This window comes from Ranitomeya imitator, chromosome 1, assembly GCF_032444005.1.
Source record: "Ranitomeya imitator isolate aRanImi1 chromosome 1, aRanImi1.pri, whole genome shotgun sequence".
Classification (NCBI taxonomy): Eukaryota; Metazoa; Chordata; class Amphibia; order Anura; family Dendrobatidae; genus Ranitomeya; species Ranitomeya imitator.
This window is the reverse complement of record NC_091282.1, coordinates 778,439,863-778,467,585: the sequence shown is the minus strand read 5'-3', so window position 1 is coordinate 778,467,585 and position 27,723 is coordinate 778,439,863. Positions and strand designations below refer to the sequence as shown.

General features: G+C 47.7%; 1 protein-coding gene across 5 annotated transcripts in view; it reads left to right on the top strand.

The window, feature by feature from the left end:
- FOXN3 (forkhead box N3) overlaps positions 1-27,723 on the top strand; it is a 163,087-nt gene that overhangs the window by 6,358 nt on the left and 129,006 nt on the right. Inside the window, exon 1 of one of the 5 annotated variants that reach the window (XM_069736570.1) lies at positions 17,385-17,536. The exons of the other annotated variants lie outside the window; for them this stretch is intronic. The gene's annotated coding sequence lies outside the window, so the exon portion shown is untranslated. Of the gene's footprint in view, positions 1-17,384; positions 17,537-27,723 lie in introns of those variants that run through there. 5 annotated transcript variants of the gene reach the window in all.

The window sequence follows — 27,723 nt, the reverse complement described above, 5'->3', positions numbered from 1 at the left end:
CAGTCCCACCCATCTCTTATTACCACTTGTAAAACCCGGCCCTGGAACGGCACAAACAACTCTCTCGGCACTATACTTGCTGGAGCATACTTCCGAGTTCACATCACCGCAGCTAATAACCACGGTCGGTGACACCATCTTCCCTAAAGGACTTGTCCGGCACCCATCTTACACTATGAATAAACTGGCATTGTATCTCCTTATTCCTTCCCTGCACTGCCTCTGATCTGTGTCATTGTGGGGACTGCTGCTCTTTCAGAACTCTTCACCCACTTTTTATACTTATGCTTACAGCTTTAAAGGGAACCTGTCACCCCGTTTTTTGAGATTGAGCTATAAATACTGTTAAATAGGGCCTGCGCTGTGTGTTCCTATAGTGTATGTAGTGTACCCCGATTCCCTATGTATGCTGAGAAATAACTTACCAAAGTCGCCGTTTTCGCCTGTCAATCAGGCTGGTCAGGTCGGGAGGGCGTGGTGACATCGGTGGTTCTTCCTCAGCTTTACGTTGGTGGCGTAGTGGTGTAGTGGTGAAGACACAGCGCGCGATCTGCGCTGTAATCCCTTGCATCGGTGGGGGCGGCCATCTTCCTGGGGCCGCGCGTGCGCAGATCGAGTGCTCTGCTGCACGGGGCTTCAGGAAAATGGCCGCGGGATGCCGCGCGTGCGCATTAGAGATCGCGGCGGCCATTTTCCCAAAGCCCGCGGCCATTTTCCTGAAGCCCCGTGCAGCAGAGCACTCGATCTGCGCACGCGCGGCCCCAGGAAGATGGCCGCCCCCACCGATGCAAGGGATTACAGCGCAGATCGCGCGCTGTGTCTTCACCACTACACCACTACGCCACCAACGTAAAGCTGAGGAAGAACCACCGATGTCACCACGCCCTCCCGACCTGACCAGCCTGATTGACAGGCGAAAACGGCGACTTTGGTAAGTTATTTCTCAGCATACATAGGGAATCGGGGTACACTACATACACTATAGGAACACACAGCGCAGGCCCTATTTAACAGTATTTATAGCTCAATCTCAAAAAACGGGGTGACAGGTTCCCTTTAATAAATTCCTTGTCTGCATTTATGGATTTGACTCTTCCATATCTCCACATATTCCTCAGTCAGTCTCCTTCCCCCTCTGGGAGCTGTGAATATGGTCCCCCGTAAATTTTCCAGGCATTGTCCCGCCTCCTTTCACAGCTGTAAATAAAGTCTCGGGTAAGATCTACAGTGAGTTTCCTTCCCTCTCTGGCAGCTGTGAATCTAGACCCAGTACATTCTCCTATCCTGGCCTTTCCTCTGCTGGCAGCTGTAAATATAGTCCCTGGTAAGTTCCCCAGCCATTGCTGTTCCTTCTCTGGCAGCTTGAAATATAGTTCTGAACAACTTTCATTGTCCTTTTGCTTGTAGCTACAAATATAGTCCCCAGTAAACTATGCAGTCATTGCCCTTCCCCTCCTGGCAGCTGTAAATATATTCCCTAGTAAGGTCTGTTACAAATACATAATAATACAATGTAGTCTGGAGCAGTACAAATGTAGATATTGCTTACTCATCCTCAGCTGTGTCCTTCTCGGTTCTGATGTATACTGCTGTGATGCTGCAAGGATGACTCTTCCCTGACAGGCTGGCAACCTTTTATATAGGCTCATTAGGTGGACGTACACATTGCTATACACTCTGGACACCAGGAGGCGCCATTCCATAAGTAAAGGTCAGACTTCATGAGATCATTTTATAGCAGCAAGTAAATGGCAAATACTAATATTTCATCATGTTTAACATTTACATGTGGAATGGCAGGAAATGGGCATCGATAACACGTTTTTAATTTATAGCCTCATTCTTTTATTATCATCAGTGTCATTGGCATTAAATAAGAGAGAACAGAAAGTCTGTAAGATGAATTTTAATAATACCGTAGTTTGAATCTTCTGAGAATCTGTACAGAAACTTTCTATTGAATCTGTGCAAATAAATGGTGACAAGCGGGCAACTGAACAAAATGTCACCCTAATATTCAGATAAGTGCATTATGGGTAATCTGTGTCCAGAGAGAGGAGGGACTCAGCCCAGCAGAATAGTGAGTGCAGCTCTGTGGTATAATAATAGAGGATGTTACTCAGGATCAGTACACCAGTAATGTATGTACAGTGGGTACGGAAAGTATTCAGACCCCTTTACATTTTTCATTCTTTGTTTTATTGCAGCCATTTGGTAAATTTCAAAAAAGTTCATTTTTTCTCATTAATGTGCACTCTGCACCCTAACTTGACTGAAAAAAAAAAAACAGAAATGTAGAAATTTTTGCAAATTTACTAAAAAATAAAACCTGAAATATCACATGGTCATAAGTATTCAGACCCTTTGCTCAGTATTGAGTAGAAGCACCTTTCGAGCCAGTACAGCCATGAATCTTCTTGGGAATGATGCAACAAGTTTTTCACACCTGGATTTGGGGATCCTCGGCCATTCTTTCTTGCAGATCCTCTCCAGTTCCATCAGGTTGGACGGTGAACGTTGGTGGACAGCCATTTTCAGGTCTCTCCAGAGATGCTCAATCGGGTTTAGGTCAGAGCTCTGGCTGGGCCAGTCAAGAATGGTCACAGAGTTGTTCTGAAGCCACTCCTTTGTTATTTTAGTTGTGTGCTTAGGGTCATTGTCTTGTTGGAAGTTGAACCTTTGGCCGAGTCTGAGGTCCAGAGCGCTCTGGAAGAGGTTTTCATCCAGGATATCGCAGTACTTGGCCGTATTCATGTTTCCTTCAATGACAACCAGTCGTCCTGTCCCTGCAGCTGAAAAACACCCCCATAGCATGATGCTGCCACCATGTTTCACTGGTGGGATTGTATTGGGCAGGTGATGAGCAGTGCCTGGTTTTCTCCACACATACCGCTTACAATTATCACCAAAAAGGTCTATCTTCGTCTCATCAGACCAGAGAATCTTATTTCTCATAGTCTGGGAGCCTTCATGTGTTTTTTAGCAAACTTTATGCGGGCTTTCATATGTCTTGCACTGAGGAGAGGCTTCCGTCGGACCACTCTACTATAAAGGCCTGACTGGTGGACGGCTGCAGTGATAGTTGATTTTGTGGAACTTTCTTCCATCTCCCTACTGCATCTTTGGAGCTCAGCCACAATGATCTTTGGGTTCTTCTTTACTTCTCCCACGATTGCTCAGTTTGGCTAGACGGCCAGGTCTAGGAAGACTTCTTGTGGTCCCAAACTTCTTCCATTTAAGGATTATGGAGGTCACTGTGCTCTTAGGAACCGTGAATACTGCAGAAATTCTGTTGTAACCTTGGCCAGATCTGTGCCTTGCCACAATTCTGTCTCTGAGCTCCTTGGCCAGTTCCTTTGACCTCATGATTCTCATTTGGTCTGACATGCACTGTGAGCTGTGAGGTCTTATATAGACAGGTGTGTGCCTTTCCAAATCAAGTCCTATCAGTTTAATTATACACAGCTGGACTCCAATGAAGGAGTAGAACCATCTCAAGGAGGATCACAAGGAAATGGACAGCATGTGACTTCAATATGAGTGTCTGAGCAAAGGGTCTGAATACTTACGACCATGTCATATTTCAGTTTTTCTTTTTTATTAGATTTGCAAAAATGTCTAAATTTCTGGAGGGGGTTTCGGTCAAGATGGGGTGCAGAGTGAACATTAATGAGAAAAAAATAACTTTTTTGAATTTACCAAATGGCTGCAATTAAAGAGAGTGAAAAATGTAAAGGGGTCTGAATACTTTCCGTGCCCACTGTACATTGACTGCACCAGCAGAATAGTGAGTGCAGCTCTGGAGTATTAGGCTATGTGCACACGTTGCGGATTTGCCTGCGAATCCGCAGCGGACAATTTGCAGCAGTTTTCCATCCGGTTTACAGTACCATTTAAACCTATGTAAAACAAAATCCACAGTGCACATGCTGCAGAAAATTCTGCGTGGAAACGCTGTGGTTTATTTTCCGCAGCATGTCAATTCTTTGTGCAGATTCCGCAGCGTTTTACACCTGCTCCTCAATAGGAATCCGTAGGTGTTAAAATGCAGGTGAAATCCGCACAAAAACCACTCGAAATCCACGGTAAATCCGCTGGTAATCCGCAGGTAAAATGTAGTGCATTTTACCTGTGGATTTTTCAAAAACTGAGCGGAAAAATCCACACAGACATCCGCAACATGGGCACATAGCCTTAAATCTGATTAGGATTCTGAATGGAGGTTGTTCCTCTCTTTGCTCAGTTGTGTTTTCTGTGGATTGTAGCTTTTCTGGATTTCTCTGCTTTGTCTCCTCTTTATCTTGTTTATTCTCCTTGGACTGAGCAGTTTTGGGTTTGTTTCTCCGCTGGTGATCATCAGACATAACACCGCAGTTATTATGACCTCACACATTCCTTTATGGAGACTGTTGTGACCTTGACTGAACCCCAGAGCCTCAATATCATCATCATTTGGGATATAATAACATTCCATTTATGTGAGGAGGCCCTGTGTGAACTTACCCTAATGCTAGGAGCGTCACTCTGTCCGAAGCCTTTATAGACTGCGCAAGCACGACGTGCCTGTGCAGTCTGGACCCCACAGAGTTACATACCTCCCAACTTTTGAAGATGGGAAAGAGGGCCAAAGCTTGCGGTGCGCGAAGCACGCCGCGGCAAATTTTAGGCCACGCCTCTGACCACACCCATTCATAATTAGTCACACCCATATCCACGTCCCAACCACACCCATTTAGCACTGCTGATCACACTGTTTCATATACAATAATTATAAACAAAAAAATATGGCCACACAGTGCCCCATACTGTATAATGGCCACACATGATGCTCCATACTGTATGATGACCACACATGACGCTCCATACTGTATAATGACCGCACTAATGCTCCATACTGTATAATGGCCGCACATGATGCTACATACTGTATAATGGCCGCACATGATGCTCCATACTGTATAATGACCCCACATGATGCTCCATACTGTATAATGGCCGCACATGATGCTCCATACTGTATAATGACCCCACATGATGCTCCATACTGTATAATGACTGCACATGATGCTCCATACTATATAATGACCGCACATGATGCTCCATACTGTATGATGACCGCACATGACGCTCCATACTGTATAATGAACACACGACGCTCCATACTGTATAATGAACCCACATGACGCTCAATACTGTATAATGACCCCACATGATGCTCCATACTGTATAATGGCCCCACATGATGCTCAATACTGTATAATGACCGCACGTGATGCTCCATACTGTATAATAACCGCACGTGATGCTCCATACTGTATAATGACCGCACGTGATGCTCCATACTGTATAATGACCGCACGTGATGCTCCATACTGTATAATGGCCACACATGATGCTCCATACTGTATAATGGCCACTCACAGTTCTCCATACTGTATAATGATCCCACATGATGCTTAATACTGTATAATGACCCCCCTCTTGTATGCATGGCTCATATTCCCCCCTGTATGCATGGCTCATACTCCTCCCCCCCTCCTGTATGCATGGCTCATATTCCCCCCCCCATATGTATGGCTCATATTCCCCCCCCCCCCTCCTGTATGCTTGGCTCATATCCCCCCCCCCCTCCTGTATGCTTGGCTCATATTCCCCCCCCCCTCCTGTATGCTTGGCTCATATCCCCCCCCCCCCCCCATCCTGTATGCTTGGCTCATATTCCCCCCTCCCCCCCGTATGCTTGGCTCATATTTCCCCCTCCTGTATGCATGGCTCATTTCTCCAACCCCCTCCCCCCCCCCCCCCCGCGCTCCCCCACGCTCCCATCTTGAATGGCGCGGCTACCGTCCTCCTTCATCCCCCCTACCCTGACCCCCGTCCCTCATACTTACCTGTTCCTCACCGCGCGGCCATCCCACTGCCTCTGTCCCGGCTCAGCACCTTCTTCCTGGGTGAGCGGTCATGTGATACCGCTCATTAAGGGCCATGAATATGCGCATATTCATGGACCTTAATGAGCGGTATAACATGACCGCTCATTCAGGAGCGCTGCAGAAGCCGAGACCATCGCTGGAGCAGGGTGAGTATCGTCTTCAAGGAGGGTGTGAGGGAGGCGGCCGGGGGGGCGGGCTTTTGGGCGGGGGGGCGGGCTTTTGGGCGGGGGGGGCGGGGTCGGTCGGGAGGTGACCCAGCTTTTATAAAAAAAAAAAAATAAATAAAACAGCCACAAACCTTGCTCAGGTGCCGCCCCCTGCATTGTCCCCGCCCAGGCACGTAGTGCGGGACAACTAATGTCCCGCCCGGGATCGCGGGGCTGACTGTCAAAATCAGGACAGTCCCCCGGGACTGTTGGGAGGTATGGAGTTATGCATCCGGGGATGAGGATTGTGGCCCAAGAGGGGATGAGAGCACCACATGACAGGATGGGGGTGTAGAATTGGATTAGCACATACCAAGATGGGGGTGCAGGATGGGAGCAGCATATGACCGCATGGGGGTGCAAGATGGGAGCACATGACAGGATGAGGGCACTGGAAGAGAGAAGCACATTACAAGATGGAGGCGCACAAAACAGGATGAGGGCGCAGGATGGGGGCTGCACATACCAGGATGGAGACCATATACCAATATAAATTCTCACCACTCGGGCGTAGAACGGGTTCAATAGCTAGCATGATATATCTGAGCAGTCATACATGAAATACATTGTCTATATTATCAGTTAGTCCATCACAATTTTTGTGCACTTTTCTTGTTTTCTTTTGGTGTTAATTTTATAATTATCTAAATAAATGCATTCTTTAAGGGTTATATGTTCACACGTATGTGAAACATATACAGAATCAGTGAGGATGGTGGGAGTTGTAGTCTGTGCTGCAGGTTGAGTGCAGGCCTCGTTCCATCATGTCTGCGCTCAGTCCGGATTTCCTGTCAGGTGCTTTTTCCAGGAGTATTTCTGAGCAGACATTGCCTGTATATAAATGTGAGAGGAAGTGCGTGGACTCAGAATCCGGAGCTGCGCTCTTTGCCGCCTCATCTGGATCCTTTTCTCCACATCTGTGACCAGCAGCTTCTCCTAGCACTCATACTTATCTATTGAACTGAGGATACTTTGGTATTTTTAGGTGATGACCCCTAGTAACAAACGATCAGCTGTGCCTGTATAGCTTCAACCAGAGTGAGATATTAAAGTGTGAAGAAAATAAAAGTCTGAGCTATGACCTCCCTCCAGCTCCAGGCCGCCTCTCCTCCGCCCCTCGTCCTCCTCTCCTCCGCCCCTCGTCCTCCTCTCCTCCGCCCTTCGTCCTCCTCTCCTCCGCCCTTCGTCCTCCTCTCCTCCGCCCTTCGTCCTCCTCTCCTCCGCCCTTCGTCCTCCTCTCCTCCGCCCTTTGTCCTCTGCCCTTCGTCCACCTCTCCTTCACCCTTCGTCCTCCTCTCCTCCGCCCCTTGTCCTCCTCTCCTCCGCCCCTCGTCCTCCTCTCCTCCGCCCCTCGCCCTCCTCTCCTCCGCCCCTCGCCCTCCTCTCCTCCGCCCCTCGCCCTCCTCTCCTCCGCCGCTCGCCCTCCTCTCCTCCGCCCTTCGTCCTCCTCTCCTCCGCCCTTCGTCCTCCTCTCCTCCGCCCTTCGTCCTCCTCTCCTCCGCCCTTCGTCCTCCTCTCCTCCGCCCCTCGTCCTCCTCTCCTCCGCCCTTCGTCCTCCTCTCCTCCGCCCCTCGTCCTCCTCTCCTCCTCCTCTCGTCTGCCCCTTGTCCTCCCCTCGTCTGCCCCTTCTGCCCAGGGCCACCATTACTGCCCTGACAGGCATATGGGGCCCATTGACCAGAGGGGGTCCGCATCACGCCCCGTCTCTTCTGGTCATTGGGCCCCAGTTGCAGGATTCTGCCGGTGCAGAAACTGAACCTGCGTCCGAGACGCAGGTTCATTTAAACTCTATTGTCATTCTTGCCCTCTGTGTCTCCATTCTTGCCCTCTGTGTCTCCATTCTTGCCCTCTGTGTCTCCATTCTTGCCCTCTGTGTCTCCATTCTTGCCCTCTGTGCCTCCATTCTTACCCTCTGTGTCTCCATTTTTGCCCTCTGTGTCTCCATTCTTGCCCTCTTTACCCCTGTGTCTCCATTCTTGCCGCCCTGCCGATTTCAATAAAATAAAAAAACCTTCTCCTTACCTTGCCACACTCCTGCGGCAAAGTTCCTTCCACCCAGTTCAAGCACGCACTCGCAGGCGAATAGCCGGGCCCGCACGGCAATAGAGTTTAACTTAAGCCGCTGGGACCTGATGACCAGAAGAGAGGGGGACCAATGCGGGCCCCCTCTGGTCATTGGGACCCATACGCCAGTCATGGCAGTAATGCCCTGCTCACAATGGACCGAATGGCAAAAATTGCTGTGGAGATGGATGCGGACTAGTTATAAGCGAACGTGCTCGGATAATGTTTTGCGGCTGTTAGACACAACACAAGCCGGGATTACCTAACAATCAGGCTGTCTGACAGCCGCTGGGACTCGAATATAATAGCCAAGCACATTCGCTCCTCACTAATGCTGACCCTTATCACTCATCATCAGCTTAGATACATCAGAAGCGCAGACAGCATCACACATAATAGCATTAGATGCACGGCTTGGCACACACTATAGGATTGGATACAACCGTTAGGATCACATACGTCTGGTGCTCAGGACAGGTATCTGATGTGTATGGTGAGGTCAGTGTCTGGACGTTCCCTCCTGTACAGATGCATGAGCAGATTTCCTTGTTACTTTCTCCCTTTGGACTTCTTCTCATCTGACCAAAGTTCTGTCTGCAGCTTCAATGTTCTCTGTAATCTGCAGCCCAGGGGAATCCTGGGAAATATGGCGACTGCACGTACAGGAGGGATGGAGCGATGTTCGCCGGACAGCAGACGGCTCTGCTCCAGGTTCTGCAGCACTGGCACCGTGCAGTTATTAGGGAGCTGGCAAAGGTCTAAACAGCCAATTGTGTAATGTGACAAAGAAAATAGTCACATAGCTCTGTATACTGACACTTAACTCCTCACCTGCCAGATAGCATAGCGTACACTGAACTACTGTACCATCATCTGCCACCTGATGAGCAGATGCATATTCCCAGTGATGTGACCTCTGACCTATGGTGATGGATAAGCGGCATTCTTAGTGATGTCACCGCTGATCTCTAGTGATGGATAGGAGGCATTCTCAGTGATGTCACCGCTGATCTCTAGTGATGGATAGGAGGCATTCTCAGTGATGTCACCGCTGATCTCTAGTGATGGATAGGAGGCATTCTCAGTGATGTCACCGCTGATCTCTAGTGATGGATAGGAGGCATTCTCAGTGATGTCACCGCTGATCTCTAGTGATGGATAGGAGGCATTCTCAGTGATGTCACGCTGATCTCTAGTGATGGATAGGAGGCATTCTCAGTGATGTCACCGCTGATCTCTAGTGATGGATAGGAGGCATTCTCAGTGATGTCACGCTGATCTCTAGTGATGGATAGGAGGCATTCTCAGTGATGTCACCGCTGATCTCTAGTGATGGATAGGAGGCATTCTCAGTGATGTCACCGCTGATCTCTAGTGATGGATAGGAGGCATTCTCAGTGATGTCACCGCTGATCTCTAGTGATAAATAGGAGGCATTCTCAGTGATGTCACCGCTGATCTCTAGTGATGGATAGGAGGCATTCTCAGTGATGTCACCGCTGATCTCTAGTGATAAATAGGAGGCATTCTCAGTGATGTCACCGCTGATCTCTAGTGATGGATAGGAGGCATTCTCAGTGATGTCACCGCTGATCTCTAGTGATGGATAGGAGGCATTCTCAGTGATGTCACCGCTGATCTCTAGTGATGGATAGGAGGCATTCTCAGTGATGTCACCGCTGATCTCTAGTGATAAATAGGAGGCATTCTCAGTGATGTCACCGCTGATCTCTAGTGATGGATAGGAGGCATTCTCAGTGATGTCACCGCTGATCTCTAGTGATGGATAGGAGGCATTCTCAGTGATGTCACCGCTGATCTCTAGTGATAAATAGGAGGCATTCTCAGTGATGTCACCGCTGATCTCTAGTGATGGATAGGAGGCATTCTCAGTGATGTCACCGCTGATCTCTAGTGATGGATAGGAGGCATTCTCAGTGATGTCACTGCTGATCTCTAGTGATGGATAGGAGGCATTCTCAGTGATGTCACCGCTGATCTCTAGTGATGGATAGGAGGCATTCTCAGTGATTACACCGCTGGTCTCTAGTGATGGATAGGAGGCATTCTCAGTGATGTCACCGCTGATCTCTAGTGATGGATAGGCAGCATTCTCAGTGATGTCACCGCTGATCTCTAGTGATGGATAGGAGGCATTCTCAGTGATGTCACCGCTGATCTCTAGTGATGGATAGGAGGCATTCTCAGTGATGTCACGCTGATCTCTAGTGATGGATAGGAGGCATTCTCAGTGATGTCACGCTGATCTCTAGTGATGGATAGGAGGCATTCTCAGTGATGTCACCGCTGATCTCTAGTGATGGATAGGAGGCATTCTCAGTGATGTCACCGCTGATCTCTAGTGATGGATAGGAGGCATTCTCAGTGATGTCACCGCTGATCTCTAGTGATGGATAGGAGGCATTCTCAGTGATGTCACCGCTGATCTCTAGTGATGGATAGGAGGCATTCTCAGTGATGTCACCTCTGATCTCTAGTGATGGATAGGAGGCATTCTCAGTGATGTCACCTCTGATCTCTAGTGATGGATAGGAGGCATTCTCAGTGATGTCACGGCTGATGTTTAGTCCTATAGTTCCAGTGGCCACTTATTATGTAGCATAAGAAAAAAAGACAACTTTTCAGTCTTTTCCATGGATCCGGTGATCAGTGGTGATTTGTGTCCTCTGGGCTCCAGCCGCCTCGGATGTTCAGCAGAAGAATTTCTTTCCCGGAAGGACAGTCGTCACTTGCTTTCCATTGTGCAGTGACTGGGATATAATGGCGGGATGCGATGTATCTGTGGGGACCGCCCGTGACGCAGGGACATTGTATCCTTGCAGTGCGGAGAGGATGCGCTGCGTCCTGACTCCATACAGTCCCGCTTCCTGCCTTCGCTATGTAGCCTATAAACGCCGGTTGTTAGGGGAAGCTTGTTTGTTGCTTAGCAACCCTGGCTAGGAAAAATAGATTTCCCTTCCCCGCCGCTGGAAGGATTTGCTGTAACTGGGGGTTTGCTTTGAATTGCAGATTACATTACTACAGTTCACCCCACCTGTAATATTTCTTTCTGTCTGTGAGAGATGGGAGCGCCAGGGGCGACCTCTTCATTGTTCCCCCGAGACCTGGGGAAATGGGGCATTTGCCAGGGATTGTGGTACAAATATTTGTGTTTAATATATTGTAGAATTGTGATTTATTTATTTACCACCGTCCATCCACCATGCTGAGCACTGTCTGTAGCACAATTGTGAACACTCTTTTGCTATAAAGTGGTCCCATAGTAATTTTCAAGGAATAATAATTAGATTCTCTACGTGGGGGGCGAACCCCAGAATTTTATTTTAAACAGGTTAATTATCATAATTATCGTCTATCCACAGAAGCCGACCTCTGAGACCCTCACGGATCCCCAGAGCCCCCCTGTGTGTATGCTGCAATGAATGGATCAGAGTTGTGCATTCCAGCGGGTACATTCTGGGGAACAGAGGGGATGCCAGCTGTTGGACCCTCACTTATTCTGTGATTGTTGGGATCCAGTACTGAGGCACCTATTCTTTGCAGCAATTCTCTACTTTGGCTTGTAGAGAGGGTCCCTAGAGGGGGTCCTGGAATATCATTTCAGGATAGGTGTTTTTACCAGAAAACCCGTTTGATGGGTCCGTTATCAGGAGAACGCACCAGTCCTTCACAATGGATCACGGAGGAGGCCTGCGGAGCTCTGTAATACTGTGCCGCAGATCGGGGCCGCAGTAATAGCCGTCAGGGTAATGCAATAGAAAGGCTGATAATTGACAGTAAGGAGGTCGCACGCAGCAACTCCTGCTGATCGCTGTCTGTCCGCCATTCATCTATGTAGTGACTGCAGCTCTTTTATCATCCGTCCGCTAAACTCATTACTTCCCAGTGCAGCCAGTGTCGGCCGCAGATTCAAGGCTGCCGCCTTGCTGACTGTTCGCCTTCTGCTCCCTAATGCCTTCTCCTCTACTTTGTTCTCTTTAAAAGCCTCCGATGCAGGAGTAATAATAATAATAATAATTTTTATTTATATAGCGCCAACATATTCCGCAGCACTTTACAATTAAGCGGGGACATGTACAAACAATAAATTCGGTACGAGTTAAGACAATTTAAACAGTGACATTAGGGGTGAGGTCCCTGCTCGCAAGCTTACAATCTACAAGGAAATGGGGGGACACAATAGGTGAAAAGTGATTATAATAAATAGGGATTTTCATACAAAGCTGCATGATCCGGCCATCAGCCCGTGTGTTTAAGTGCAATAGTCAAGTATCAAGTGCAGTTATCATGTGCATGGAAGGTGTGGAGACAGATGAATAGTAGGGGGCAGATTCAGAGTAATATTTGGAAGGAGGGAACAGGACAAAGTTAGTTTACTGAGTAGTTGATGTGGTAGGCTTGTTTGAAGAGATGGGTTTTCAAACCGTGCTTGAATAGGTCGGGGCTAGGTATCAGTCTGATCGTCTGGGGAAGTGCATTCCAGAGAGCTGGCGAAGCACGAGAGAAGTCTTGGAGACGGAGGTGTGAGGTTCGGATTACAGGGGATGTTAGTCTTAGGTCTTTTGTAGAACGGAGGGCACGTGTAGGGCGATAGACAGAGATGAGAGAGGAGATATAAGGCGTTGCAGAACTGTGGAGAGCCTTGTGGGTGAGAGAGATGAGTTTATACTGGACCCTGTAGCGAATTGGTAGCCAGTGTAATGACTGGCACAAGATGGAGGCATCGGTGAAGCGGCTGGACAGAAATATGACTCTGGCTGCAGCATTCAAGATGGATTGGAGAGGAGAAAGTTTGGAAAGTGGGAGACCGATCAGGAGAGAGTTGCAGTAGTCCAGACGGGAATGAATAAGAGCGACAGTAAGAGTCTTAGCAGTTTCAACGGTGAGAAAAGGTCGGATTCTGGAGATGTCCCTCCGTCACATACAACTGATCTGACAGGCGCTTCTCTTTTACTTTCATTTCTCCTTCCTCACCAGATTGTGAGGAAACCCCCTCCCTCCAGGTAGTCTCCTGTCTCTTGAAGGTCTGTGAAACCTGATATCACAGTTGGATTTCAGAGCTTCAGGGGAGAGGATATAGCTGCACAGATCTCTCAGGCTCATTGTATGTGAATACGTCACATTCAGTAAGGTTGGTATTTTATGTTTTTATTCATCACAATAGTTTATTTAGCTTGTTTTATGAATGTATGGCACAAAATGTGAGGATATTTCATAGAAATAAGGGAGATTTTATAAAAGAAAGTGTGCTGCTCAGGCATATACAGTAGTTCCCTAACATATTCCTTCTCTTGCTTCAGATTATCTGCTGAAATGGAGAGGAAAATGTACAATTTATCCAAACAACTTGATGTTGAGGAAGTAACAAACATGCTGTTAGATGATAGAGACCTCACACTGAATGAGGATTTAGGAGAGGAAAGTGGTTTACAAGTTGTGATCTGATTGATTATCTGAAAATTCAGAAGCTGTCATATGTGGGAACTGTAAGAAAAAACAAAAGGTAATTGCCGCCACAGTTTGTAAGTGTGAAAGAGAGACAACAGTACAGCAGTATGTTTGCATTCCATAATGGAAAGGCTTTAGTTTCCTATGTACCACATGCCCAAAAAATCATACTTCTTCTATCAACACTTCATGATGATGCTGCCATCGATCCTGGGACTGGGGCAGAAAAAAAACCGGAGATAATTACATTTTACAATGCCACCAAAGGGGGTGTGGATACAGCAGATCAGATGTGCTCCACTTTCAACGTCAGCAGAAACATCAAACGCTGGCCAATGGTCATATTTTTTGCTATGTTGAATTTGGGTGGTATAAATTCACAAGTAATTTATCTTGAAAACAAGCTTGAACCACTCCGTAGACGATTGTATCTGAAAAAATTGGCCCATGAACTAGTACTTGGAGAGCTACGCAGGAGAAGCGTGAAAACAATCGGTATCCCCTCTCGCCTTCAAGTGCAGCTCAAAAGGTTCCGCCCAGAAGATGATGGTGAAAAGTCACCATCTGCACCACCTCACAAAAGAAGGAGATGCACCACCTGCCAAACGGAAAGCGGAACCAGAAGGCTTTCAAATTATGAATGTCTCAAATGTCATAAAGCAATTTGCCTGACACATGCAAAAATGGTGTGTAATTCTTGCTATTTGCTCTGCAAGTGTGACTTTTCTGGGGAAACCTCAGCATCTACTTCTGATTGAATATGTTTTTAATAGTACTTAAGGTACCTTAAAATTAAGTTTGTGTTCAAAAATTTTCTTTGTACATTTTTTTGAGAGAGTCGAACTGGGGACTATTTGGCGGGAGTTTTGAAAAGTTTGTATTTCATAGTTATTAGTTTTATGTTAAGTAAATGTTTTTTTTTGCAACTGATTATGTGTAGTCTCTTTTATTACATCCCTATGAAGGTCACTGATCACTTTTAGAGCACTGAAATTGCAAATATTAGATATTATAGGTATTTTTCCAGCAGGCGCCTGACAGGCACATTGTATGTGAACTCGTTAGTCCGAATATTGTATGTGACGAAGGGTTAAGATGCAGGTGACAAGAGTGAGTGATCGGATATAGGGAGTAAAGGAAAGTTCGGTGTCGAATATGACCCCAAGACAGCGGGCATGCTGCTTGGGAGTTATGGTTGAACCCTCCAGGGTAATTTTGATGTTGGGTAGAGTGAGGTTAGTAGAGGGGAGAAACACAAGAAGTTCCGTTTTGGAGAGATTTAGTTTCAGATAGAGGGATGACATGATATTAGAGACAGCAGACAGACAATCCTTGGTATTTTGAATTAGGGTAGGGGTGATGTCAGGGGAAGAAGTGTATAATTGGGTGTCATCAACATAGAGATGATACTGGAACCCAAATCTGCTGATTGTTTGTCCAATAGGGGCCGTGTAAAGAGAGAAGAGGAGGGGGCCCAGGACGGAGCCCTGCGGATCCCCAATAGTAAGGGGACGAGGAGAGGAAGAGGAGCCGGCAAAAGATACAGTGAAGGAGCGGTCAGAGAGGTAGGAGGAGAACCAGGAGAGGGCTGTGTCCTTGAGGCCTATGGAGCGGAGCATAGTGAGGAGGAGCTGGTGATCCACAGTGTCAAATGCGGCAAAGAGATCCAGGAGAATCAGCAGAGAGCAATGACCTTTGGATTTAGCTGTTATTAGATCATTAGAGACTTTATTGAGGGCAGTTTCAGTGGAGTGTAAAGAGCGGAAACCAGATTGTAAGGGGTCAAGAAGAGAGTTATCCGAGAGATAGCGGATTAGACGGGAGTGGACCAAGCGTTCCAGGAGTTTAGAGATGAAGGAAAGGTTAGAGACAGGTCTGTAGTTAGAAGTGCAGTTCTGGTCCAGGGATGGCTTTTTAAGTAAAGGGGTAATGATGGCATGTTTAAATGAGGAGGGAAAGATACCTGAAGAAAGAGAGATTAAATATTTTATTTTAAGGCGTCCTTGGGTGCGGGCTGCCCGGGCGTCCTTGGGTGCGGGCTGCCAGGCGTCCTTGGGTGCGGGCTGCCCGGGCGTCCTTGGGTGCGGGCTGCCCAGGCGTCCTTGGGTGTGGGCTGCCCGGGCGTCCTTGGGTGCGGGCTGCCCAGGCATCCTTGGGTGCGGGCTCCCCGGGCGTCCTTGGGTGCGGGCTGCCCGGGCGTCCTTGGGTACGGGCTGCCCGGGGGTCCTGGGTGCAGGCTGCTTGGGCGTCCTTGGTGCGGGCTGCCCGGGCGTCCTTGGTGCGGGCTGCCCAGGCGTCCTTGGTGCGGGCTGCCCGGGCGTCCTTGGTGCGGGCTGCCCGGGTGTCCTTGGTGCGGGCTGCCCGGGCATCTTGGCAGTGATTAGCCGGTTTTTGTACCAGACCGTATCCCTTGTCAGAGGATTAGATACACAAACCGAATTGCTCGTTATCAATGGATTTTGAATTGTCATGAAATGAAGGAGCATGACATAATGGGGGATACAGTTGTGGAGTATCCCACGCTCTGGCTTAAATACAGTGAGCAGTTCTGTCGCAGTATAGGTACAGATACTTTAGTGATGCATTCTCCTGTTATGGAGGATTACGTAACCGGACAGATGGCGCTCCTGGATACCTGCATGCTTCCGCTAGTTGCTGGATTCCTCCGGATACCTGCATATTAGTGCTGCCTGCATTGTGAGCGGCTCTGAAAGCCTCTGAAGATGATGGATTGGGACTGGAGTACAGATACGAATCCTCAGGAGAGATCTTCCCTTTCTCCTGTGAATGGCGCAGAAATGATGGAAATTACCGGCCGGTCGGCTGTACAAGTCTCTGTGCGGGGAGATCATCTCGTAGAGGTCATTTGCAAATTAGAAATTCCCTGATGGTGTCAGAGAAGCGGAGTATCTGGAGGGCGTTCATTCATACGTTACATTGTGTCCCCTGTATATTCTCTGTGCCCGCGGGCGCGAAACCCACACGTGTACATGTATATACACTGCGGCACTCTGTCATCAGCTCTCAATGATGTCATGAATCCGCTAAGAATGATGTCATTACATTTTGTATTCTACCAAAATCCTGCACCTGTCAACAGTTTGTTTAGTAATTCTCAGCCTCATTTACTGTAATGGCTCTGACCTGCAGTACCAGACTCAACCATGAGGGGAGGTGGCCCTGTTTGTCAAAGATGGCAGCCATGTTTTTCTAATCCTGTGTAATTCTATTAAAGTGCTTGTTTTTTTGTGATCAAAATTTGCCTAAAAGTAAGGAATGGTAATCAAAAAAGAACCATTACTTACTGATTACCGTACCTTTCCCGTCACTCCAGCTCTTTTTGGTCCCTGGTGGTCCTGCAGCAAGTCACTCACCGCTACAGTGATGTTTTCATGTACAGCAAGTGATTGATTGGCTGACATGGTCACATAAATGATGGATGGATCGTCAATACTGCTGGATCGGAAGGGACCAGTGGAGTGGCAGTGGACCAGACAGGTAAAAAGGGGTGGTCTTTTATATGATTTGTATAATTTGCTAATTTTGTAAATCCCAGAAAATGTTTTAAAGCTCACTTGTCATTTCAGGTGACTGATATGAGCAAGCCATCCTATGTGTGTACATTAGGAATAACTGTATTTTTGCTCATTATATGATCTGCACCTTGTATTTTTTTTCCCCTTTTACCACCCTCATCTCAAATTGTCCCTGAGCTAGTGTGTGGAGACTAGCTGCAATGATATCTACTATACACAGACATGAGAGATTGCTGCTTTTCTGTCTCGATGTAGCACATGTTTAGAAGCAACATGGAGGATGTTCAACAGCAATACCGAGCAGCGTAACTGTGAATCCAGCTCTGAGGTGAGTTAAATACTAACTGTAGCGTGATGAACCTTTTTTTCTTCATCTGCCTGTTTTCTTAGACTGTTCTAAACACCTCCATTCCCTCCTGTTTCCATAGAGTATAATAGGAGGTGTAATCAGACTCCTCATTGAACTGGCAGTCACTTATACTTTAGCTAAGACAGATTTCAGCAGTTCCTCAGAATGAAAGTTCAAGAGGCAAGAAGGAAGGAGATGTAGCTCACAAGTGGAGAAATCAGCAGATTTCTTATAATATATGGTACAAGGTTTCTATTGATTTAGGTAAAGCTTGTTGAAGTGACGGCGAGCATGTAATAGCTCACGCCTGCAGGGGAGCTGCGTACTCAGAACCTTCACAGAGTTGCATGAATCCTAATCGTTATCATCCGATGTGTGAATGTGGTCTTGCTGTTGTTCAGGCGCCCCTACATGGTGACGGGTCAGCACAATCTGTGTATATAGCGGAATTTATTACAGAGGAAATATCTCGTGTCTGCAGAGTCAGACATCGGTGATCAGGACCTCGTTATTAGGGAACATGATGGATTCTTTATATCCTCAAATCCAGGTTAAGTCCTTTACCGGGACTGAGGCCAAGGTTTCAGCTGAGCATTGTATCATATCATTCCCACGTGTGCGTTACTTCGCCTGGCATTGTCCTGCAGGGTTTTCTGCAGTTTTGCTACTTTTTGCAGATTATTGTAAACATTGCAAAATAATAATAAATAAATTGGACCTAAAACTTGATAACAGGGAGTAATAGAGTGTAGTCACCTGTCCTAGGTAATAAGATGCAGGTGTACAGAACATTTCTAGTCCAATCATGGCAGCAGTCCCCTAGAAGCAGCGCCCCCCACATGTGTGTTGGTTGTGTCTGGTGTTAGTGATCAGAATCACTTAAGTGAATGTTTGACCTGTTATATCACTCAGCACCTGTGGACAGATGTGGCACTGTTTTGGAAGAAGGTCTTCTTGTTTTTTCTAGTTCTGACCAAACTTGCTAACCAGTTGAGGTTCGGTTTCCTGTGACTCTACATGTATCTGTTAGGCTACGTTCACATTTGCGTTCTGCCGGGCTGCGTCGGGCGCAGCTGCGGCGACGCATGCGCCATGCGCCCCTATATTTAACGTGGGGGCGCATGGACATGCGTTTGCATGCGTTTTGCAATGCATGCGTTTTTTTTCCCTCAAGCGTTAGGGCACAGAGGACGCAGCAAGATGCATTTTTTTTGCGTCCAAAATTCGGCAAAAAAGGACGCATGCGTCGCAAAACTATGCGTTTTAGCGTGCGTTTTTGTGCGTTTTTGTTTGCGTTGTGCCTTAGGTGTAATTCATGTGCTGCAGATTTTGCCAAAATTTCTGAAGTCGCAACAAAACTTACAGCACATTCCTGTAGGTACAAGTGACCCGATCTGCTGGCTTATCAGAAGAACTGGGAGGCTGCTAATCTCAGTTATTACTTGCTCAGATATGGTCTAGACCATCCATAGATTGTGGTGCTATGTGTGATAACAAAGGCAATAAATAGCACAAGAGTTGGAATTCATAAAGAGGATCAAACCTATACAGACACTAAACCATCTCATACAGATGTCTGTCCAGCCTGTTTGAAGACTTCCATTGAAGGAGAACTCACCACCTAATTGATCTCCCAAACTGTCAAAATGTTTTTTCTAATATATAATCTGTATCCCTTTGTTTAATTCCATTTATTCTCGTGTTTCCATGTGCAAATGAGAATAATGATGATCCCTCTACACTGTAACAGCCCTTCAGATATTTGTAGACCTCTATTAAGTCTCCTCTTAGCCTACATTTTTGCAAACTATACATTCTCAGATCCTGTAACCGTTGCTTGTACGACATACTTTGCAGTCCGCTCACCATCCTGGTCGCTCTTCTCTGAACTTCCTCCAGTATTTCAATGTCTCTTTTTAAAATGTGGTGCCCAGAACTGGACACAGTATTCCAGATGAGGCCTGACCAAGGAGGAGTAGAGGGGGATAATTACTTCACATAATCTAGACTTTATTCTTCTCTTAAAACATCCTAGAGCAGTGTTTGCCTTTTTTTTTCTGCAACTGCATCACACTGACTCGTGCAATCTGTGATCTGTTAGTATACCCAAGTCTTTTTCACACTTGCTGTTGCTTACTTCTATTCCTCTCATTCTATACATGTAATTTTTGTTTTTCTTTCCCAGATGTAGAATCTTGCATTTCCCCTGTTAAATACCATTTTATTAGTCACTGTCCATTGTGCAAGCTTCTCTAGATCATTCTGTATACTTTCTTTGTCTTCTCTACTGATGGCTTTCCCTTCTAGCTTTGCATCATCTGGAAATCAGTTTACCTTCAGTTCCCTTATCTAAATCATTAAAAAAAAAAATATTGAACAACACTGGAGCCAGGACAGAGCCTTGTGGCACCCCACTTGAAACATTCTTCCAATTGGATGTGCAACCATTTATTACAACTCTTTGAGTACAATCACTGAGCTAGTTTTGAATCCACCTAACCGAAGCTTTGTCTATCACATACTTGGTCATTTTTTCAATAAGGATAGTATGAGATACTATACCAAATGCTTTGCTAAAGTTGAGATATACTATAGCTACCACTTTTCCCTTATCCACCCAGTCAGTGATTCCATCATTGAAGGAAATTACCGTATATACTCGAGTATAAGCCGAGATTTTCAGCCCATTGTTTTGGGCTTAAAGTCCCCCTCTCGGCTTATACTCAAGTCATACCCGAGGGGTCGGCAGATGAGGGGGGGAGGGGGCTGTCTAATAATACTCACCTACTGATGGCGCGGTCCCTGCACGTCCCTGCTTCTTCCAGCGCTGCAGATTCTTCCTGTACTGAGCGGTCACATGGTACCGCTCATTACAGTAATGAATATGCGGCTCCACTTCCCATAGAGGTGGAGCTGCATATTCATTACTGTAATGAGCGGTAACTGTGACCGCTCAATACAGGAAGAAGATGCAGCGCTGGAAGAAGCAGGGACTGCACAGCACCAGCAGTAGGTGAGTATATGGGGAGGGGAGCGCTGCGCGATATTTACCGCTCCTCGTTCCGGTGCGGCTCCATCTTCATCGTCCTCTGGCTGTGACGCTCAGGTCAGAGTGCGCGGTGACGTAGTCAGTGCGCGCCCTCTGCTGAACGTCAGTGCTGAAGATGGAGCCGCACGAGGAGCAGGTAAATATTGAAAGTGCCAGGGGTCCTGAGCGAAGAGAGGTGAGTATGTGATTTTTTATTTTTTATTTTTTTTTTATTCGCAGCAAAAGCATATGGGGCAAGTCACTGTAAGGAGCATCTTATGGGGCCATAACACTTGTGCAGCACTATAATGGGGCAAGTGACTGTACGGAGCATCTTATGGGGCCATAACACTTGTGCAGCACTATAAGGGGCAAGTCACTGTAAGGAGCATCTTATGGGGCCATAACACCTGTGCAGCATTATATGGGGCAAGTGACTGTATGGAGCATCTTATGGGGCCATAACGCTTGTGCAGCACTATAATGGGGCAAGTGACTGTACGGAGCATCTTATGGGGCCATAACACTTGTGCAGCACTATAATGGGGCAAGTGACTGTACGGAGCATCTTATGGGGCCATAACAGTTGTGCAGCACTATAATGGGGCAAGTCACTGTACGGAGCATCTTATGGGGCCATAACACTTGTGCAGCACTATAATGGGGCAAGTTACATAGTTATTAAGGTTGAAGGAAGTCCATCTAGTTCAACCCATAGCCTAACCTAACATGCCCTAACATGTTGATCCAGAAGAAGGCAAAAAAAACCATGTGGCAAAGAGTAAGCTCCACATTGGGGAAAAAAATTCCTTCCCGACTCCACATACGGCAATCAGACTAGTTCCCTGGATCAACGCCCTATCAAGGAATCTAGTGTATATACCCTGCAACATTATACTTTTCCAGAAAGGTATCCAGTCCCCTCTTAAATTTAAGTAATGAATCACTCATTACAACATCATAGGCAGAGAGTTCCATAGTCTCACTGCTCTTACAGTAAAGAATCCGCGTCTATTATTATGCTTAAACCTTTTTTCCTCCAAACGCAGAGGATGCCCCCTTGTCCCTGTTTCAGGTCTATGATTAAAAAGATCATCAGAAAGGTCTTTGTACTGTCCCCTCATATATTTATACATTAAAATAATATCACCCCTAAGTGACTGTATGGAGCATCTAATGGGGCCATAACACTTGTGCAGTTTTATATTGGGCAAGTGACAGTACGGAGCATCTTACGGGGCCATAACGTTTGTGCAGCACTATATGGGGCAAGTGACTGTATGGAGCATCTTATGGGGCCATAAGGCTTGTGCAGCACTATAATGGGGTAAGTGACTGTACGGAGCATCTTATGGGGCCATAACGTTTGTGCAGCACTATACAGGTTCTTCTAAAAAAATTAGCATATAGTGTTAAATTTAATTATTTACCATAATGTAATGATTACAATTAAACTTTCATATATTATAGATTCATTATCCACCAACTGAAATTTGTCAGGTCTTTTATTGTTTTAATACTGATGATTTTGGCATACAACTCCTGATAACCCAAAAAACCTGTCTCCATAAATTAGCATATTTCACCCATCCAATCAAATAAAAGTGTTTTTTAATAACAAACAAAAAAACCAACAAATAATAATGTTCAGTTATGCACTCAATACTTGGTCGGGAATCCTTTGGCAGAAATGACTGCTTCAATGCGGCGTGGCATGGAGGCAATCAGCCTGTGACACTGCTGAGATGTTATGGAGGCCCAGGATGCTTCAATAGCGGCCTTAAGCTCATCCAGAGTGTTGGGTCTTGCGTCTCTCAACTTTCTCTTCACAATATCCCACAGATTCTCTATGGGGTTCAGGTCAGGAGAGTTGGCAGGCCAATTGAGCACAGTAATACCATGGTCAGTAAACCATTTACCAGTGGTTTTGGCACTGTGAGCAGGTGCCAGGTCGTGCTGAAAAATGAAATCTTCATCTCCATAAAGCATTTCAGCCGATGGAAGCATGAAGTGCTCCAAAATCTCCTGATAGCTAGCTGCATTGACCCTGCCCTTGATGAAACACAGTGGACCAACACCAGCAGCTGACATGGCACCCCACACCATCACTGACTGTGGGTACTTGACACTGGACTTCAGGCATTTTGGCATTTCCTTCTCCCCAGTCTTCCTCCAGACTCTGGCACCTTGATTTCCGAATGGCATGCAAAATTTGCTTTCATCAGAAAAAAGTACTTGGGACCACTTAGCAACAGTCCAGTGCTGCTTCTCTGTAGCCCAGGTCAGGCGCCTCTGCCGCTGTTTATGGTTCAAAAGTGGCTTTACCTGGGGAATGCGGCACCTGTAGCCCATTTCCTGCACACGCCTGTGCACGGTGGCTCTGGATGTTTCCACACCAGACTCAGTCCACTGCTTCCTCAGGTTCCCCAAGGTCTGGAATCGGTCCTTCTCCACAATCTTCCTCAGGGTCCGGTCTCCTCTTCTCGTTGTACAGCGTTTTCTGCCACATTGTTTCCTTCCAACAGACTTACCATTGAGGTGCCTTGATACAGCACTCTGGGAACAGCCTATTTGTTGAGAAATTTCTTTCTGGGTCTTACCCTCTTGCTTGAGGGTGTCAATGATGGCCTTCTTGACATCTGTCAGGTCGCTAGTCTTACCCATGATGGGGGTTTTGAGTAATGAACCAGGCAGGGAGTTTATAAAAGCCTCAGGTATCTTTTGCATGTGTTTAGAGTTAATTAGTTGATTCAGAAGATTAGGGTAATAGGTCGTTTAGAGAACCTTTTCTTGATATGCTAATTTATTGAGACAGGTTTTTTTGGGTTATCAGGAGTTGTATGCCAAAATCATCAGTATTAAAACAATAAAAGACCTGACAAATTTCAGTTGGTGGATAATGAATCTATAATATATGAAAGTTTAATTGTAATCATTACATTATGGTAAATAATGAAATTTAACACTATATGCTAATTTTTTGAGAAGGACCTGTATAGGGCAAATATCTCTATGGAGCATCTTATGGGTCCATAACGTTTGTGCAGCATTATATGGGGCAGGTGTCTGTATGGGGCCATAACATTTGTGCAGCACTATATAGGGCAAATATCTCTATGGAGCATCTTATGGGGCCCTTATTACCCTTTATGCAGGATTATATGGGGCATATTTTAATATGGAGCATCTAATGGGGCCCATCAAACTTTATGGAGCATTATATGGGGCTCCCGATTCAATATGGATATTCAAAAAACACTTAACCTACTGATTTCTCAATTAATTTTACTTTTATTGGTATCTATTTTTACTTTTGAAATTTACCGGTAGCTGCTGCATTTTCCACGCTAGGCTTATACTCGAGTCATTAAGTTTTCCAAGTTTTTTTGTGGCAAAATTAGGGGGGTCGGCTTATACTCGGGTATATATGGTAGATTAGTCTGGTATGACTTGTTTGCAGGGCCGTATTTAGAGTTTCTGCTGCCCTAGGCACTTTTAGCGCTGCCTCCCCCTTTGGTGAGTATGACACTATCGGCAGTGACTTTGGCAAGAATCGCTGATGTGAAAGTCGCCTTTTGCAGCAGATCGGGCAGTTTTTCTGCATCTGCCGCGTAACGGATCACTTACAGCAACACTGTGTTTGGCCTCATTCATTCCCCATGGGATTTGCGACACTTGCTGTGATCTGGCAGATGCGGTACCATACCTCCCAACTTTTGAAGAAGGGAAAGAGGTATAAAGTATTTTAGGCCACGCCTCTGACCACACCCATTTCACAACTAGTCACACCCATATCCACGTCCCAACCACACCCATTTAGCACTGCTGATCACACTGTTTCATATACAATAATTATAACCAAAAGAAAATATGTCCACACAGTGCTCCATACTGTATAATGGCCACACATGATGCTCAATACTGTATAATAGCTACACATGATGCTCAATACTGTATAGTAGCCACACATGATGCTCCATACTGTATAATGGCCACATATAATGCTCCATACTGTATAATGGCCACACATGATGCTCCATACTGTATAATGGCCACATATGATGCTCCATACTGTATAATGGCCACATATGATGCTCCATACTGTATAATGGCTCTACAGTGTTCCATACTGTATAGTGGCCACACAGTGATCCATACTGTATAAAGGCAACACATGATGCTCAATACTGTATAATAGCCACACATGATGCTTCATACTGTATAATGGCCACATATGATGCTCCACGCATACTGTATAGTGGCCCCCCCCCTCCCATCCTGTATGCATGGCTCATCTCCCCCCACCCCCCCCCACCCCCATGCATGGCTCATCGGCTCCCCGCTTCCATCATGCATGGCTCATCTCACCCCTCCTGTATGCATGGGTGGCTCATCTCCCCCCACCCCGTATGCGTGGCTCATCTCCCCCTCCCTGTATGCATGGGTGGCTCTGGCTCATCTTCCATCCCCCCTGTATGCATGGCTCATGTCCCCCTCCCTGTATGCATGGGTGGCTCTGGCTCATCTTCCATCCCCCCTGTATGCGTGGCTCATGTCCCCCTCCCTGTATGCATGGGTGGCTCTGGCTCATCTACCATCATCCCCCCTGTATGCCTGGCTCATCTCCCCCTCCCTGTATGAATGGGTGGCTCTGGCTCATCTCCCATCCCCCCCCCCCTGTATGCGTGGCTCATGTCCCCCTCCCTGTGTGCATGGTTGGCTCTGGCTCATCTCCCATCCCCCTGTATGCGTAGCTCATCTCCCCCTCCCTGTATGCATGGGTGGCTCTGGCTCATCTCCCATCCCCCCCCCCTGTATGCGTGGCTCATGTCCCCCTCCCTGTGTGCATGGGTGGCTCTGGCTCATCTCCCATCCCTCCCCCTGTATGCCTGGCTCATGTCCCCCTCCCTGTATGCATGGGTGGCTCATCTCCCCCCACCCCGTATGCGTGGCTCATCTCCCCATTCTTGTATGCATGGGTGGCTCTGGCTCATCTCCCATCCCCCCCTGTATGCGTAGCTCATCTCCCCCTCCCTGTATGCATGGGTGGCTCTGGCTCATCTCCCATCCCTCCCCTTGTATGCCTGGCTCATGTCCCCCTCCCTGTATGCATGGGTGGCTCATCTCCCCCCACCCCGTATGCGTGGCTCATCTCCCCATTCTTGTATGCATGGGTGGCTCTGGCTCATCTTCCATCCCCCCCTGTATGCGTGGCTCATGTCCCCCTCCCTGTATGCATGGGTGGCTCTGGCTCATCTCCCATCCCCCTGTATGCGTAGCTCATCTCCCCCTCCCTGTATGCATGGGTGGCTCTGGCTCATCTCCCATCCCCCCCTGTATGCGTAGCTCATCTCCCCCTCCCTGTATGCATGGGTGGCTCTGGCTCATCTCCCCCCCCCCCCCCCTGTATGCGTGGCTCATGTCCCCCTCCCTGTATGCATGGGTGGCTCTGGCTCATCTCCCATCCCTCCCCTTGTATGCCTGGCTCATGTCCCCCTCCCTGTATGCATGGGTGGCTCATCTCCCCCCACCCCGTATGCGTGGCTGATCTCCCCATTCTTGTATGCATGGGTGGCTCTGGCTCATCTTCCATCCCCCCCTGTATGCGTGGCTCATGTCCCCCTCCCTGTATGCATGGGTGGCTCTGGCTCATCTCCCATCCCCCCTCCCCTTCCTGTATGCGTGGCTCATGTCCCCCTCCCTGTATGCATGGGTGGCTCTGGCTCATCTCCCATCCCCCTGTATGCGTAGCTTATCTCCCCCTCCCTGTATGCATGGGTGGCTCTGGCTCATCTCCCATCCCCCCCCCCTGTATGCGTGGCTCATGTCCCCCTCCCTGTATGCATGGGTGGCTCTGGCTCATCTCCAATCCCTCCCCCTGTATGCCTGGCTCATGTCCCCCTCCCTGCATGCATGGGTGGCTCATCTCCCCCCACCCCGTATGCGTGGCTCATCTCCCCATTCCTGTATGCATGGGTGGCTCTGGCTCATCTTCCATCCCCCCCGTATGCGTGGCTCATGTCCCCCTCCCTGTATGCATGGGTGGCTATGGCTCATCTACCATCCTCTCCCCTGTATGCCTGGCTTATCTCCCCCTCCCTGTATGCATGGGTGGCTCTGGCTCATCTCCCATCCCCCCTCCCCCCCCTGTATGCGTGGCTCATGTCCCCCTCCCTGTATGCATGGGTGGCTCTGGCTCATCTCCCATCCCCCCCTGTATGCGTAGCTCATCTCCCCCTCCCTGTATGCATGGGTGGCTCTGGCTCATCTCCCATCCCCCCCCCCTGTATGCGTGGCTCATGTCCCCCTCCCTGTATGCATGGGTGGCTCTGGCTCCTCTCCCATCCCCCCCCCTGTATGCCTGGCTCATGTCCCCCTCCCTGTATGCATGGGTGGCTCTGGCTCATCTCCCATCCCCCCCCCCCCTGTATGCGTGGCTCATGTCCCCCTCCCTGTATGCATGGGTGGCTCTGGCTCCTCTCCCATCCCCCCCCCTGTATGCCTGGCTCATGTCCCCCTCCCTGTATGCATGGGTGGCTCTGGCTCATCTACCATCCCCCTCTGTATGCCTGGGTGGCTCTGGCTCATCTCCCATCCCCCCCCCCCCCCCCCCCGTATGCGTGGCTCATGTCCCCCTCCCTGTATGCATGGGTGGCTCTGGCTCATCTCCCATCTCCCCGCCTGTATGCGTGGCTCATCTCCCCCTCCCTGTATGCATGGGTGGCTCTGGCTCATCTCCCATCCCCCCCCTATGCAAAATAGTGAGTGCAGCTCTGGAGCATAATACAGGAGGTAACTCAGGATCAGTAATGTAATGGATGTACACAGTGACTGCACCAATGTAATGTATGTACACAGTGATTGCACCAGCAGAATAGTGAGTGCAGCTCTGGAGTATAATGCAGGATGTAACTCAGGATCAGTACATGATAATAATGTAATGTATGTACACAGTGACTGCACCAGCAGAACAGTGAATGCAGCTTTGGAGTATAATACAGGATGTAACTCAGGATCAGTAATGTATGTACACAGTGACTGCACCAGCAGAATAGTGAGTGCAGCTCTGGAGTATAATACAGGATGTAACTCAGGATCAGTAATGTAATCTATGTACACAGTGACTGCACCTGCAGAA